Here is a 16989-nt window from a genome sequence, read left to right as displayed (position 1 = left end):
TACAAGTCGGCCATCTTTGAATTTCAAGATATTGAACCTTAACGAAATAGTACCGTTTTCACGACTTCGACAGGCTGTGTAGCCTGTGCTTCGTCCCTTGGTTAAAGTCAAAAAATCAACATTCATATTCGAACGAATTAATTAGGCCATGATGTTGACATATGTTTTGAGCGTGTAGTACAGACAATAGAAAGCACGAACTCATCAAAACAAACAACCCAAATCACTACGTGTTGACAAGTTGTTTCATTGTTATATATTATTCATTGTTTTTGTGTCAATCCAATTCCTTTTTAATTCGCTTTGTTTCCATCCCCATTATATTTTCAAAGTGAAAACCGTTATGGACAGTGTTGAAACAAGTAAGCAGGAGTCATTCCATTTAATTTTCTGTGATATATTTTGACAATTGTAGAAAAATATGCTTCTGAACAATAAGCTCTTTAATACAGAAGTAAATTAAAACTCTTATCTTCTTACAGCTCATTCAAAAAAGTACCTCAAAGAACCTTTCTAAAAACCACCTCAAAATAAAATTTTGAGTATTTTTTGAATTTTGGAAGTAATTCCAGCTGCATATGTTTACCGATTGTATGTGGAAGATCATACGATATTTTTGTGAAGCAAAACTCCGACTAGTTAGCATAGCTTGCTCAGCTTCCGCGTAGTCAGAAAATTGAAGATGCAGAGTTTTCCAGTTTGGCTGCAAAGGCTGGCATGGGTAGGCCTCTCAAACCGTTCAATGAATGTTCAGGAAAAAACAAAAAGTGACGTGTTGCAGATCTTATCAACAATAATGAACCTGAAGAGCTCGCGTTCGTAGCCAATGTATCAAATTGTTTCTAATAATCATCAAACAGAAACCCACCACATTTCAACTTTATTTGTAGAAAAAGAAGATAACATTAGATTGATCTGTTCTCAAATCTATGACAAAAGGTCGAATGACAAAAGATCGAATGACAAAAGGTCGAAGAGACAAAAGGTCGAATGGAAAAAACGGTCGAACGGCAAAAATGTCGAATGGACAAAAATTTCAGAAGAACAAAAAGCTATACTCTGTAGATAAAAAAGCAAGTTCTCACTAAACCAAACACAAGTGCCACAGCTAAAATAGACGTGACGAAAACGTGCATATTTTCAGAGAGATCGTGCTGAGTAAGCTTCAATTTCAGCTGGTCAACAATCTTTTCGGGGTGAAATTTGGTTAGACTTTCCAGGTCGTAGTGCATCCAGAGCTACTGTGTACGTGCTGTAGCCTTATGTGCAAAAGCCACATTCCTTTCAGGCTCACCCGTGCACTGTACATTTTGAGACCTTTGTTGGTGTTCCTGTGTTTTACAACTTGGATACCGATGGCGGGCGTATGTGTTAAATCTCCCCTAGCGCGCTTTCAGAATTTTCATGAACCTCCGGCTAGCGTAGCACACTACGATTCTGATGCGTTGAAAGGCGGTTTGGGAGGAGACTCGTTAGTTCATTTATGTTCTCCCGAGAATTATGTAACTCTAAGCGCATCGAGGTGCATGCCACTCGTTAGATAGTTCGCTCTACCGAGGTTGGTTCCCTGTAATAATGTTCAAGGCGGCTAGGAGGTGATATGTAAATGTGAAATCTATGAAGAACAGCCGATGTTTAAAAGATGGAATAATCGTCGATTTGAAAAAGGCCTTCATTTAAATAATAAAATCATAAAGTCTTAAATCGAAGAATCTTAAGAATCATCGTAATGAAATCGTTTTCGTCTGTCTTCTTTTCAGGGTAAATCCTGCCCAACAAAATTAAAAACTTCTAGTCTTCAAATTAAAAAAGAAAGAATAAATAATCGAGAAGATTGCAATAGGCAAAATAAAATATGAACAACCATAATTAGATAAAATTCCGTAGCAAAAACTATGAAATTTTGCGGTCGGAAACTTTACCAAACCAAAAATTTATCAGTACTGAAATTTCAATGCAGATACCCCAAATCGAGTGTGGACTCATGGTGTCGTTTTTGAACTTACAGGTCTAATATTTTTTTTTTTTCAGGATATTTATCCTAGTCAAACAATATCTAAGATGCATGCACCTTCAATAATAATCGTGTGATTTTTGGCAATAACTTCATATAATGAAATTTGAGAACAATAATGTAAAACCAAACAATTATGGAAAATCCCAATAGGGATAAAGCAGTGCAATTGTTGTGGACATATTTTTTTTGAAACCGCTCATTTATTGACAGATTCACATATAATTTCTCCCAGTCTTCAATTATCCATAGCCAACGAGTTACCTTAGCACATCAACTCATTCTGCAGCATTACCACTCAACAAAAGGCATTTGATCATTGAGGAGTAAAATCGCCCGTCCCAAATGGGATAAAAGAAATGATGATAAAAGAGAAAAAACAAATTAAAACAATTAATTAATTGCTGTGATTTACTTACAACTCATCCAGTTATGTCGATTTTCGCTTTTTTAAATGAGCCCCCTACGACTCCTTCTCACAGAAAACAAGCGTCAAGTCATCACAAGATCATGCAATAATTAAGTAGTATTACAAGTTTTCCTAAATGCTTCATTTGTATTACTACGATAAATGTTTCAGTTTGAGCCATTTATGCAAAGAAACTTAATTTTGACATCATCCTCCTACCCGAGATGCAAACCATCCTATCTCGTGATAACAGGAATGACGTTGCCCAAGCAGCATATCGCGCATGCTTCACACCTTCCCCTTATCAGGAGCGGACATATCAGCAGGCGCACTGAAACAATCCCCCCACCCGCCGTCGGCTGTATTGGTGAGTTCCCTTTTGCTATTCTCTCGCTCGCATCACAAAGAACCGTTTCGCTGCACGCACCAGAACCGACTCAACAGTTCCCTAACGTCATCGGTCGCCGACAGTTCCATTCTTATCGCAGTCCGTCTAATCGGTGGTGTTTCAATTTGCAGAAAGGTGTCCCTCTCCGGTCCCCTCCTATAGAAAAACGGTTTTTGGATTCTGCACCCACTCTATTTGGGGGGTGATTTAGTGGAAAGGGGTAGCAAAACCACCCCAAAGCAAACGACAGTTCACAACGCATTTTATAGTGCAGCTGATGGTGAGTGAAAATGGTGGGTGGTGAAAATTCAACCACCTCGTTTCAGGAGCCTTGAGAGCAGGGGAAGGAAGAGTAACTACAGAAAATAGTAAGAAGAAGCAAGCAAGGATTGGAAGGCGCTTTCAGCGGTCGATTGTTGTTTCGGGGGAAAGTTGAGAATAGTGTGTGGCTCCTTGGTGGCGATTTGTAAGGAGTTCTGTCACCCCCATAGAAAAGGAGCAAGTGTTGGGCACTAGGTGCACTGCATCTCGTTCTGGCACGTGTCAGAAAGTGTGGGTTGTGATTGCGGGCATCGGAAGAAGCGACTGGAAAGGATTCGCTGCGAGCACATTCAATTGCTAAAAGAGGTGGTAGGAGAAGAATTCCGTGTTTTTCCCAGTGGGTGGTGAACGGTGAAGTAGAAGATTCTCAAGTGTTTGCGTGCGTTTGTGGAAGTGTGTGTGTGCGGGAGTCAGTTGTTTGGCGTATCGACGGAAAACTGGATTCGTACTGTGGATACGACAGGAGAAACTACTTCCCTGTTTTCGAGATATTGGCGATTCGCAGGATTGCAAATATGCGTACATAATTACTGTGGAGAGAAGAAACTGGCTCTTATCTGGGAGAGGATTTATGCCCAATATAGCTGGAATAGTTATGCTTCTTGGTTTTGTATGAAGCTTTGTGAAGGAGATTTGAATGAACCACAACATTACTACCGAGGAGGGATCAAAACAAGGAATTGCGTTGAACTTCACGAAACTCAAAACAAGGTAATTTAATTAAATTTTGATATTGATACTACCAAATTTGAATTTGTTTTTCTAGAAACCTACCTTCACAAAATTATGTAGCGATTCGAAAGTTATTCAGTTGTATTCAAATGCCATTTTCAACCAGATTTCCTATAGATGGCATTTTCAACCAGTTTTTTCAGAAGGTTTGCAGTACTCCGTGTCTCGTGAACATAGTAGTATTTCTTTTTTTACAACAGTAACTTCATCGAAATTTTCTATTGTAAGCGTAAATAAATATTAAATGCTTTTGATTTACAAAATGCATTCCTTTTAATTTGCTGCCTACATCAAATTTCGATACTAACTTTAAAGATTTTTCATATACACGAGTCGGACTCCACCGCTACCACTATCTTTTCTGGGATCTGAAAACTTGTACAGTAATGTCCCGATTTTGTCAGCCCCATGCTGCACAAAATCGGAAAAAATCTAAAATCGGGATAAGATTTTTCGATTGGTTTTAAGTTTTATTTTAACTTAAGGACTTAGTTATGCAATTCCTCAGTAACATTTATTCACAACCACACAAAGTTTGACAAAATTTGGAATCGATGTTTTAACAAGTAGAGTTAAGAACGGCAAAGCGCCATAAATAGCATATACGCCAACTTCATGAAAAAAATGAAGAAGCAAAGTATAGCAGTCGGGATCGAGATGATGTTCTTTGCTTTTTACGAGCTGGATTCCGAAAAATTGCAAGAGTTTTTTTTATGTAAAAATATTAGGTGTGATTGCTATTTCGGAAAGTGAATTGTCATTTCGAGCTTATCCACAATTTAGACTTAAACTCATAAGGTAGCATACAATTTCAATTTTAGTTTGATCATGTTTCCAAATAAAAAAATAATTTTCAAAAAATTCGAAATAATTGAATGGGTTTAATTATTATTATTTGTAGAATTTATTTAGAATACATTCATTAACTAAGCTTAAAATATAAGACTTTCTTAGAATACTTTAGGTTTATTAGTAAGGTTTGTATAAGGTTTTGTATGTGTATTGTTTGAAGCTTTGTTATTTTTTATAATGGCTTCCTAAACCAATTGGATTGAAATTTTCCAACAACATTCTAACTGCTTAATAAAGGACGGATTGGCCGATAATAATGCTGCACAAGTTCCTTAATGCCAAGAAGCTCATTTATAAATTAAGGGCAAAGAACTCTCAAGATTCGGTTGAAAGACGTGTAACCCTAGTTTAGCTGGAAAAATTGCAGTGCTTTTGAAACATATTTTGAAATTCACTCTAAAAGCAAAAAAAGACATAAATTATCAATTGGTGCAGAATAAAGGCTCCACTTCTGAATGAAATTTGCACATAATGAAAATACGCAATATGTATTAGGTCAAGGGAATTGAATCATCTCCTTAGTTTGAATGATTTGGTCTAATTTCTATAGAGCAGGATTGTTTGAACTCGGCAACAGACAATTTGCAAATCAAAAATATCTCTGTGATCTCCAGGAATTGTTTACAGAATTTTAATCTGAAGCAGTAAACCTTGAGCTGCGACGCTTGCAAATATAGGTACAGAACCCTACTTATCGTTCTACTTACTTCGAATTTATTGACATCATGAAAAACAGTTCATCAGTTATAAGACCTGTACTCAAAAAAATGCACCGGACAGAAGTGTTCGTCAAAAATATATTTTAGGTTGAATTTTCTTGAAACTTTCAGGGAATGAACTAATACATATGGATTATGTTTTGGCATAATTTCTTTATTCAATGTCCTTTCTTTCGCTGAGAGCTCGCACCTTTCCCTTAAGACCCCTCATTACATTTTTTGCAATGGTGGAGCCAACCTTTTTGGCCACTTTCATCCATGCTTTCTTCATTTTCAGCTCGTTTTTAAACACTTTGGACGATTTTCGAATTTTGGCCTTCATTATAGCCCAAAATCTTTGTACCGGACGTACTCGTTGCAATGTACGGTTTACTCAGCTTACCGCATTGGTATATGGCCTGGCTTTTAGAGTCACCTCGCGAATCGAAAGGTTCAGATTACGCTTGAAATAATCGAACACCTTCCGAGCTTCCACAGGGTCAGCTGGCTTCGATTTTCTTTTAGCCCGCTGCTCGGTCGTCTGGGACTCTTTAAAAGATTTAATCACCCGAGAGACAGTTGTATGGGTGATTCCTAGTTGTCTTACAATCCATCTTATACTCGCAGTCGGATTGTTATGAAATTTTGCACATGTAAACAATACACTCTAATCTAGTTATAGATATTCATCAATTTTTACCTACGGTCAAAAAAGTTACACCCGATTAAAAATGGTGCATTTATTTTCGAGTACAAGCCTTGTATCCCTTTCGGGACGAACCGGCACAATTGTGCTGTTCGGAACCCATGACATTGGATGATTCTTTTAGCCAATAAATCAATGTTTTACTAAACTTTTTTGGTTTAGATTATGGAATTATCATTGATACTTGTAATTAAGCAAAACAGCTTTTGTTGTTTGTTGTGAAAACACCAGCTCAGGGTAAACAATATGTAAACAAACACCGTCAGAATTGTAATAGTTTTAGATGTCGCAACTTTTTAACTATTCGTTTTTTCTAAGTAGTGTTTGCAATTTTCCCGGGATTCAACTTCCCGGGAAACGGAAATAAAATTGCCATTTCCCGGGAAATCCCGGGATCCCGGGAAATTATCAAAAACGAGAAAATGTAGCAAATTTGATGGAATTTTCTTTTGAGTTATTCGTATTTCTTATATATATTTTATACCAGTATTTTTTATATATATTTTTTATATATATTTTATACCAGTAAATTTGTATGGTTACTTCTCTTTTTTTGTGAGTTTGTGATTCTAAAAAAATCTGTTGGCTTCGTTTTAATCGTCAGGCTTCAAATGAAATTCAACTCATATTTACGAACATCGAAGCAATCCTTTCAAGCACTAGAATAAATACCAACTAGAGTCTTATGTTGAAAATTGTGACTGTTACATCCATGAAAATTTTATAAGCACACTCAATTCATGAAAAAAAAATCATTCGAAAAATCTTTTGCTTACTATAGCTAATAATCATTTTTAGAAAAAAACATATATATCACCAACTATTTGATTTCGGAAAACAACAAACCAACATCGAATTATAACTAGTTATCTAGTGAACTTATTGCTTATAATGATCTTCTACTTCTTGGTATTACATCCTCATTGGGACATAGCCTGCTTTTCGGCTCAGTGTTCAATGAGTATTTCCACAGTTATTAAATGAGAGCTTTCTTTGCCAAAGTTGCAATTTTCGCATTCGTATATCGTGTGGCAGGTACGATGAGTACGATGATATTTTCCATTACCAAAAGATTCTGGACCGACCGGGAATCGAACAACTTCAGCATGGCTTTGCTTTATAACCGCGGACTCTAACCATTCGGCTAACGAAGGTCCCTGGTAAGAATGATATGACAAGTAAATTGTGCGAAGGTTTTTGTTTGAAAATAGATGAACAATCCTTTTTTTTAATAAATCTACCCGGGATATACGGAAATCCCGGGAAATACGGGAATCCCGGGAAACAGAAAATCATTTCCCGGGAAACGGGAATCCCGGGAAATGTTCCGGGATTGCAAACTCTATTTCTTAGTATGGACCGAGTGAAAGAGTCATTCTTTCAAATGGAGAAGACCAAATGTGAATTGATTCAAAACGCAAAGATTTCTGGAGGGACAAAGTGGGACCAGCATAATTGTGCTGGTGCCGGCAATTACCCGGTCGATGTTCGTTGTGGATTACCAATATACATTTTCAGTATTTTGATTAAGTTAAGAGTCTGCATTTGGTTCTAATGTCCACAATAGTGCATAATTTTGCATTAAAACATGGATGAGTGATTACACACGAATCATAAAAATGATGAACCGGACAAAAAATATGTAACAGAAACTCATTACTTTGGCTTAAAACCTTTTATTTTATTATACGTACAGATTGGAATTCACATTTAATGTTATAAATCTCTTTAGCAAAGTTTAAGGTGAAACATCTCAGAATCTAAAGATGGCCGGCACAATGGCCGACTTGTCCCCCAACTCACGTTTTCAAAAACACTAAACTGGAGAAATAGTTGGAAACCCGGACAACCAAATTGTACGTACAACGAAATCACCTGGAGGCTTTGTATGTGCAAAATTTCACTTATAAGACGTCGCGAAAAGGCCTTCTACGTACAAAAGTGGAGGCGATATCCGTGTACACATTATGTGATGATTTATAGCATACAATGCGAGTGTATAAATTTTCTACCGAACTAATCTGTGTTATTATGCGACCTAACTTATGATAACAATTGTTGATTTGACAGCTGCTAAGGATTGATTCGACTTACTTTGTACGAGTGTGCGGGATGGAACAAAATGTACAAACGAACTCAGAAATCAAGCGTTTTATGCGAAGAAACCCGTCAATCTGACGATTTTATCCACCGTGTTTTGCGGGTTTGATGGAATATGTGAATAAACGAGTTATTGCGTGAACTTTGATGCGACTTCTGGTTGTCTGGGAAACGTTTCTGATCTTCTTATTTTAAGTTTTCTGCTAGTGCACAAAGCCAAAATAAAAAGTGCACTGTTGTGGGATGCTTTCTTTGCGTGATTTGTGCCTTTGAAATTTTAGTGCAATCTTTGAAGTTGATTCCAAACTGTTTTACTTTAAAAAGAAGTAAACTTTTTGGGGAACGTTGAAAAATTACGTCAATAATTTAGGGGTGTACGAAAATGTGACAGTGCATGAACTAGGGGTTTGAGAAAAAGCGTGGTAGTGGGCATAGGGAGGATTTAAATATAATTAAAATCATTGGACGTAATTTTTTAATCGCCCTTTGCTTCGATAATCTGCCAATACCATGTTTACGCGATAATCCATGTTGGTGTTCTACAACGCATGTTGGTCCAATATCTGCTACAATATTTATGATATTGGACAACTGGAGCTGAAAACCTTTATTTACTATTGACTTCTGAACTACAGGAGGAGGATCGTTGGGTCGCAGGAATCAATTTGATAAGCTTTTGCTTAGCTTAGCTTAGCTTGGACTGACTGCACATATCAATGGTTGCTATTCCGTGATTGACCGAAGTCAGTGAAAATGCACAAAGAATCAACTAGAAGTTCGGCTGGGATTGGCCATAATCTTCTTCAGTGTGCATAATTCAGTGCCTCTATTTATACATGGTCAATAACGGCGCCGGCCACGTCCTTGCAGTCAGGTGGGATTGGGGGAAGGAATGTAAGTGTGTAACCTTTGCTATTTGGAGACCGTGTTTGCCTCTGCATCTCCACAAAGGTTGTTGGGAGGGATGTTTGTTAATGGGAAGGATCGTTGGGTCACAGGATTCACTTTGATAAGCGATTAGACCATAATAAATAATTATTTGTGAGATATTAACATGCTTATATGTAAGTATAATATTTTCATTTGATATGAACAATATCTATGTAGAGAAAAAATATGCCGACACTTGAGGTGACGAACCTTCCAAAGTTTGTTGAATAAAGTGAACCTTTCGGAAGTCTACACTTGTAGTGTCGAACCATTCAAAGTTTTATTTTTGATTACAAAAATAAAGGTAAAAAGAAGAAGGTGTATTGAATAAAAAAAATTAGACATAAATAATTTATGAATCAGAGTTTATGTCGACACTCACAGTTTCATATTTTTTTGAAACATCATATTTACATCTCACCGTTGTAACGATTAACGGTACAGTCATACATATTTTATAGAATAGGAATAGTAGCATGAAACGAGCTCACCAATTGATCCGTCATCATTGAGCAGCAACAATCCTCTTTCAGCTTCAGTCGTTTGCTCGGCTATATAAAAGCACTCAGAGAAAATAGGCGCGCGACCCGTGATGGAAAACAACTGACGACTACTCGGGCTTTCTTGAAGCACTGCCCAGGAGCAAGCGTCAATGTTGGAAGATCATAAAGAACTAATCGAAAGCGGCACTTTTTCACTTTACTCGATCGACGCGCGACATGTTTGATCCTGCCCTCATCGCCGGCCCCCGCAGGAGCAAGCGTCAAGGTCAGAAGATCCAACACAACTAAGCGATCGCGGTTTTTTTTTTCACTTTTACTTGACCGATGCGCGACATGTTTGATCCTGCCTCCATCGCCGGCCCCCGCAGGAGCAAGCGTCAAGGTCAACGGATCAAACACAACTAACTCTGAATCAATTTGATAAGCTTTTGAACCATAAACAATTATTTGTGAGGGATAAACATGCTTTTAAAAATAATATTTTCAATTTATATGAAAAGTTTCCCAGTAGAAGAAAATAACATCGACATTTGAAGTGAAGAACCATTCAAAGATTGTTAAGCAAATAGCTAAACGCTACAATCCTTCAGCTGTCGTGACGAAAGCATGTGTTATCATATTTTACTCATATGAACAGAAAAAAAAACAATTTGCAGGACCATCACAGAACACTCTTATGCGGACACTTACAGTGGCGAATCCTTCAAAGTTTATTGAAAAATCGTATTTACGTCCCACCGTTGTAACGATTGAATGTGCAGTCATACATTTTAGCTAAAAGCATCAAACATGCTCACCAATTGATCCTTCACCCTTGACTGAGCAGCCACAATACACTTTCAGCTTCACTTAACGCATTCAGACTAACTTGGAAGACTTGTGTACCATGACCCCACAGTTATGGATCAAATAGTGTGGAGTCCAACCTATAGAATTCAATAAAACGACATAGAAAACGTAAAATTGTAATTTAAAAGCACGAATCGTTTTAAATTGGAACTTCGGTAAGAAAACTGTTTTAAGTGTAATATTTACATAGGATTGCATAAAAATTAAAAATTGTATCGGTTTCTGAAAACCATATTATGGATCAAATTTTGACATATTACGGATCAGTGCGCAAAATCAAGAGATTTTCAACTCAATGCATCTGTACTGCATGATTTGGCAAAAGTTAACAATGTGTCACATATTACTGCAAAAAATAGCAGTGTTAGAGCCGGAAACAAGGGGAAAATGCCCTTTTTTGTGATACTGCATTGTAGTATGTGAGGCATGCACTGTTTTAGCTCCACACCAAGTTTTCCACCCTTTTTCGTCTGTTAAAAAATGAAATTTATAAACCTTGATGTTTTATTAGTTTTATCCTTAGTGCTATTGTCTGAAAATGTCGTATCCAATGCTTAAAATGGCAGAAATCTACATTCTTTGGAAGTGATCCATAACAGTGGTAAACAATCATTTCCTGGTCCATATTATGGATCACTAGTTAGAAGTGCTAATATTCGGTATTTAGAATCAACAATCAAGAAAAATGTTTTCCAAAAATGAATTCATACTAAATCGAAGCAAACGAGCATGTTTTTTGCTATAACATTTGAATTTTACCATCTGTGGGAGCTTATGAATGCTGACGGCACTTCTTACAGAAAACGACCATATCTTGATAGCTGTGTGGTACCAACTAAACATTTACCAAATACACCGTTAGTTAGCGGTTGAATGTTGTGCTTAACATTACAAATGGTAGAAGACAAATAGTATAACATGGGAAAAATATGTTTTACGTCAACGTTTATGTTTTGAGCGAGTTATCGAATGTTGAACGCCAAAGTGATCCGTCACTGTGGGTGATCCGTAACTGTGTGGGCATGGTACCAGTACACTAAAAATTGTCTTTATTTCTGTTCACATATGAACTTTTTAGAGTCTGAAAGACTTCCTGTAAGAATTTGTGTTCCTCAAACCCATTATTTTGGGACCAATATTATACAATAATTTCACATCTGACTTACCTGAGTTACCTCAGGGATGTCAAAAATCCTCGTTTTCGGATGACACAGGCCTCTCCGCCAAAGGACGAAATCTGCGTGTCATCTGTAGTCGAAAGCAAAAAAGTTTAGATATTTTCTCCTCATACTTGCAAAAATCGAAGTTTTTTTCTAATTCTTCCAAAACTCAACTAATAATATTCCCACATAAACCAAAAGCTCTTTATATGGAACCTTCAAGTAGACATGTTCATGGTGAGAGGGGTTCCAATAAATTGGTCAGATGAAGTTAAGTATCAAGGGCTCATGCTAGATAAGAATTTAACTTTCAAAAATCACATTGAGGGCATTCAAGCCAAATGTAACAAATATGTAAAATGTCTCTAACCCCTTTATTAAAAGAAAATCAAAACTCTGTCTTAAGAACAAGCTTTTGATATTCGAACAAATTTTCAGGCCAGCAATGTTGTATGCTGTACCAATATGCACTAGCTGCTGTAATACCAGGAAAAAAGCTCTGCAGAGAATTCAAAACAAAATTTTGCAAATGATTCTGAAGCTTCCTCCCTGGTATAGTACCAATGAGTTACATACAGGGGATAGGCAAAATGATTGAGATAGGCAAAATTTTGCCCAAATTCAAATGCTTATGACTTTATGAAAAATGAATGAAATTGGATGCATCTGGAAGCAGTCGACGGCAAATTTGGTCCAGTTTTAGGAACCTCCTTGGCCATGCATATTGGCCACTGGACACCGGAGATGTTCCGGATTTTCTGAGATCATGTCCAAATGTCATTTTTTCTGTCGCTTGTATTTTTGTGTGGTGTAAAGTTAGATAGATGTTTGCAATTTTCCTAGAGACTAGAACTAATAAGAAGTTGAATGCCACCGGACGCATTAAGATTGGTTGGAAATCTTCAGAAATATGACCATTTCCGTAAAACTGGTTCCGGAAAGCATGGTCAGTCATGTTTGTATTTCCAATCATGTAAGTATTATCCGGAGCTATATCCAAGCGTACATCAACCTTAAAAATGATGTTTCCTGCAGCGTATTCAGAACCATTAGATGCACAGACCACTCTATAGAAGGTTCCAGGTGCCCTGGGGGAAGTGGTCAATTAGGAACATATCCGGAACCATATCAATATGGGCATCAAACTTCATGATTTTCAAAGGTTATGCTTTCCGAAGCATTTCCAGCATCACCGGCTGCCATAACCACTTTATAGTAGGTTCCAGGTGCCCCGGGGGATGTGGCCAATTCAGAACATGTCCATTCATCTGTTTAGAATCACATTCTACCATAAACAGTAAGATCCATGTGACTTGGAAAATGGCGAGCATTTTCAGAACCACAAGATATAATAATCACTCTATAGTATAATCCAGGGGCTCCTAGAGATGTGGCCAACTCGAAACATGACCTCATCCCCCAGGGCCCATGGAACCTACTATACAGTGGTCATATAAATAAGTTGCGCTGTAAATACTTCTATTAGCATCACCTTCAAAAATCAAGATGTTTTTACCCATATTGATGTGTTTTCGGGCATGTTTTGAATTGGCCACATCCCCGGGGCACCTGGAATCTACTATAAAGTGGTCATGGCAGCCGGTGGTGCTGAAAATGCTTCGGAAAGCATAACCTTTGAAAATCATGAAGTTTGATGCCCATATTGATATGGTTCCGGATATGTTCCTAATTGACCACTTCCCCCAGGGCACCTGGAACCTTCTATAGAGTGGTCTGTGCATCTAATGGTTCTGAATACGCTGCAGGAAACATCATTTTTAAGGTTGATGTCCACTTGGATGTAGCTCCGGATAATATTTACATGATTGGAAATACAAACATGACTGACCATGCTTTCCGGAACCAGTTTTACGGAAATGGTCATATTTCTGAAGATTTCCAACCAATCTTAATGCGTCCGGTGGCATTCAACTTCCTATTAGTTCTTATTTCTTGGAAAATTGCAACCATCTATCTAACTTTACACCGCACAAAAATACAAGCGACAGAAAAAATGACATTTGGACATGACCTCAGAAAATCCGGAACATCTCCGGTGTCCAGTGGCCAATATGCAGGGCCAAGGAAGTTCCTAAAACAGGACCAAATTTGCCGTCGACTGCTTCCAGATGCATCCAATTTCATTCATTTTTCATAAAGTTATAAGCATTTGAATTTGGGCAAAATTTTGCCTATCTCAATCATTTTGCCTATCCCCTGTAGAATATCCAATGTTGAAGCATTGGAACAAATGTCAAATAAAATAATTGAAAATTTCAGGCAAAAATCATTGCAATCTTCTATTGCCAAGATCAATGTGTTATAGATTTAGGTTGATTTCGGGTAATTAAATTGAAAGCGTCCTTTTTTTCCTCTTATAAGCAGGTGAAATCAACTCACCCGTAAAAATACTTCACTGCTACTGCAAATTAAATGTAGTATGTTGTTACAAAAAAAATAAAAGCTTAATTTTATTTTACCAAATTAGAATAATAGTGTTGTCTAACACATAACACCAGATATAAGAAATGAATGTAATGTTTGGAATGATTCTTATGAAGAATTTAAAAAAAATACTTTAGGTCGTTGCGGAGTCATTAAGATTGAATTTGAACGACTACAAATACATGTACAAAAGGATCATTCTTTCCAACAATGATATTTTAAACTCATTTTCTTTCTTTTCCCGTCATTTTAAAAATTGAAAGAGCTCTTTAAGCTCACCGATCCGGTATTATTCCTATATGATTTGGATACCTTAATGTTTTCTTCTGGAACCAAGACAATCACCTCCATTTACCGTCGATTCTGTTCCGCATCCCTGCGCCCAGCACGCATTACAACAACAATCAGTGACCGTAATCACCATGCGCGTGGGTGTTTTGCTTTCCATTCTGTTGTTTTGAGCACCTTATTGTGCTCGCGTGCCCAATCCCTCCCCAACCTACTTCATCCTTCACTTTCGGGACTTTCCCGATGTCAAAATCATTGAATGCTTAGCCACTTCTTTGCTCCCTCACTGCCCCAGCCGTTTCCCAGCGCACCCCCGTAAACAAGGGGTGAATAAATTTACCTTTTTAGTCCCCTTTTTCACCGGCTTTTACCTCCCAACAACCGCGCGTCCCTGCGCAACAGGAGTAGCCATGGTTCGGTACATGCAACTCCACTCATCATGGGCGAACCTTCACCTTTCCGCCTAAAATGTTTGCACCCATCCCCCTGTCAAAGTGCTAGTCGGGACAACGTTGGTACGGGGGTTGGGGTTCTATTCGAGTGGAACGCATTCCGTGAAATTCGTTCACCGACCTGTGAGGAAACCCACCGAAACAGGACAAGGGAACGGAATTATCACGGCACGGCGCTCACTCTTACGTTTTGGGCACTCATTCTCTCACTATGACGACTCTTGAGAACGGTGCAATGATGTATTGCGATGAGAGCTCGGATATGCCCGCAATGAATTGAAATATATTTTGTGACTTAGTTGATTCAAGCCTCGGACTATCATGCACGGAGTCGTGAGTACGAGTCTTATTGGAATTGGTGTTTTTTGCAAACTTTCATTTCAATTTATCAATATGTTAATGTTGAATTATAAGAGCAACTTCACTGGTGGTCCAAAACACGGGTTGGATCCACATTTTTTGACCACGTTCAAAATTGGAGCTTGCACCGGTGTTGCAAATAAGGTTCCAATTATATTTTATACCAGTTTTCTGGTCTATTTTTTCGGAACTGGCTAGCTGTGTGGTTCATTTAGGGTCGGATTTGGACCAAGATTTGAGCTGTTCCAAAACTGGTTTGACAAATGTTTGTTTACCAGTTCGGATATTTCTCGCTGAAACAGTCACCGTCTCTAGCTCCTACTCATCGCAATAGATCTGATTAAAGAATTCGTGTTCCGAGAGCGCCGAGATGACCAGCGAAGCGGCGGCCAACAGTATCAGCAAGTGGTCACTCCACGGCTGTCATCAATTGATGAGTTCAAGCTATATAGCTATAGTGTTGGTGCTGTGTGACTTTCTCTCACGACCTGAACGGATGCCACTCGGAATGCGGTGTTTTTTTCGCTCTTTGGTAATGCCATAGTACGAAGCAGCGTTCTAAACAAAGTGATGAGTACAGCGGTATCCGGATCGATTGCTCCGTTATTGTGTGCTGCTTCCATGGAAGCAACAGATGGGCTGCACATCTCCACCAAGTCTTGAGTTAGCCCAATGCATTGTTAACACTCCTACGAATCCTCGGAACATCTGAAATCCCTGCTAATGGTGCCCCCCCATTTTAATGCCAATTTCATGACGGCGAATACAGATTTGAAGCTTAATGGAGGAAAAGGCCAACTGAATGGCTTTCTGAAAATCCGGCACTTTCCGAGTGCACTGAATGACCAGCACATAAGGCTAATCATCAGCACGCTGCAAGCGGAAATGGAATCTCTACCAATATGAGCAAATCGTTGAACGAAGAATACATTCACAGCTGCCTGACCAGTGTTGACCAGACTCATTTCCCCGAAATTCGAATTGTGAAGCCATAAACTGTTATAACTGTGCGTTGTATTCCTGAGATGGAGGGGGAGGTGGTTGGGCTTGAGTGTTGCACATGGGATTCGTCAGTTTCGATCTCGGTGGGCCGCAATTCAAGTTTCGGTTAAATGATTCGCATTCACTCACTCACTCATTTCATTTCACCGAAACTTGAATTGTGGCTCTCTGGAATCAAAATTGATCGATTTTGTGTGCAGTACTCATGCTTAACCATCTGCTTTTCTATCTTAGGAGGATAGAGCATGGTTGTAGTAGTTCGTGACTTCGAAGTTCGAAAAATGTTATTTTCGGGTAAATGAGTCTGAGCAACACTGTGCCTGACCATGCAGGTCGGATTAACGTCGTGGTGCATATTCGGAAACATTCCTCAACTGATGTGTCGCCTTGAGACATTCCCGAGCAAGAACCAACTGCTGCAGATCGTCATCAACGCCAACAAAACTGTACAAGGCATATCTACATCTGTGACTACCACAATGGCCGCATTCAGTATACCCGCACCATGGGGCAAAATTGCTCCGAGGATTTCCGCCAGAAGTAACACTGAGGACGTTTACCATGAATTGCTCCGGAGTTTGCCTCCATTGATTCTTCCGGGAAAGCTCCAGGAATTTATCCGGAGATTTTTACCAAGAATTCCTCTGAGGATTTTCTCCAGGAATTTCCAATAGAAATTCCTTCGGGGATTTCGTCCAGAAATTCATCCGAAGATTTGCTCCTAGAATTCCACCGGGGATTTCATTAAGGAATTTCTGCGGGGTTTTTCTTCAGAAATTT

At 38.4% G+C, this 16989-nt stretch overlaps 1 protein-coding gene across 6 annotated transcripts in view; it reads left to right on the top strand.

The window, feature by feature from the left end:
• Positions 1–2871: 2871 nt before the first annotated feature.
• The window catches only part of LOC5579251 (kazrin), a 330370-nt gene continuing 316252 nt past the window's right edge, over positions 2872–16989 (top strand). For all 6 annotated transcript variants that reach the window (XR_002499542.1, XM_021840643.1, XM_021840644.1 and 3 more), the window contains exon 1: positions 2872–3843. The gene's annotated coding sequence lies outside the window, so the exon portion shown is untranslated. The remainder of the gene's footprint in view (positions 3844–16989) is intronic.

Source organism: Aedes aegypti, chromosome 2 (genome assembly GCF_002204515.2).
Source record: "Aedes aegypti strain LVP_AGWG chromosome 2, AaegL5.0 Primary Assembly, whole genome shotgun sequence".
NCBI lineage: Eukaryota > Metazoa > Arthropoda > Insecta > Diptera > Culicidae > Aedes > Aedes aegypti.
The sequence above is the reverse complement of the archived record's forward strand: the minus strand, read 5'-3'. Positions and strand labels throughout refer to the sequence as shown.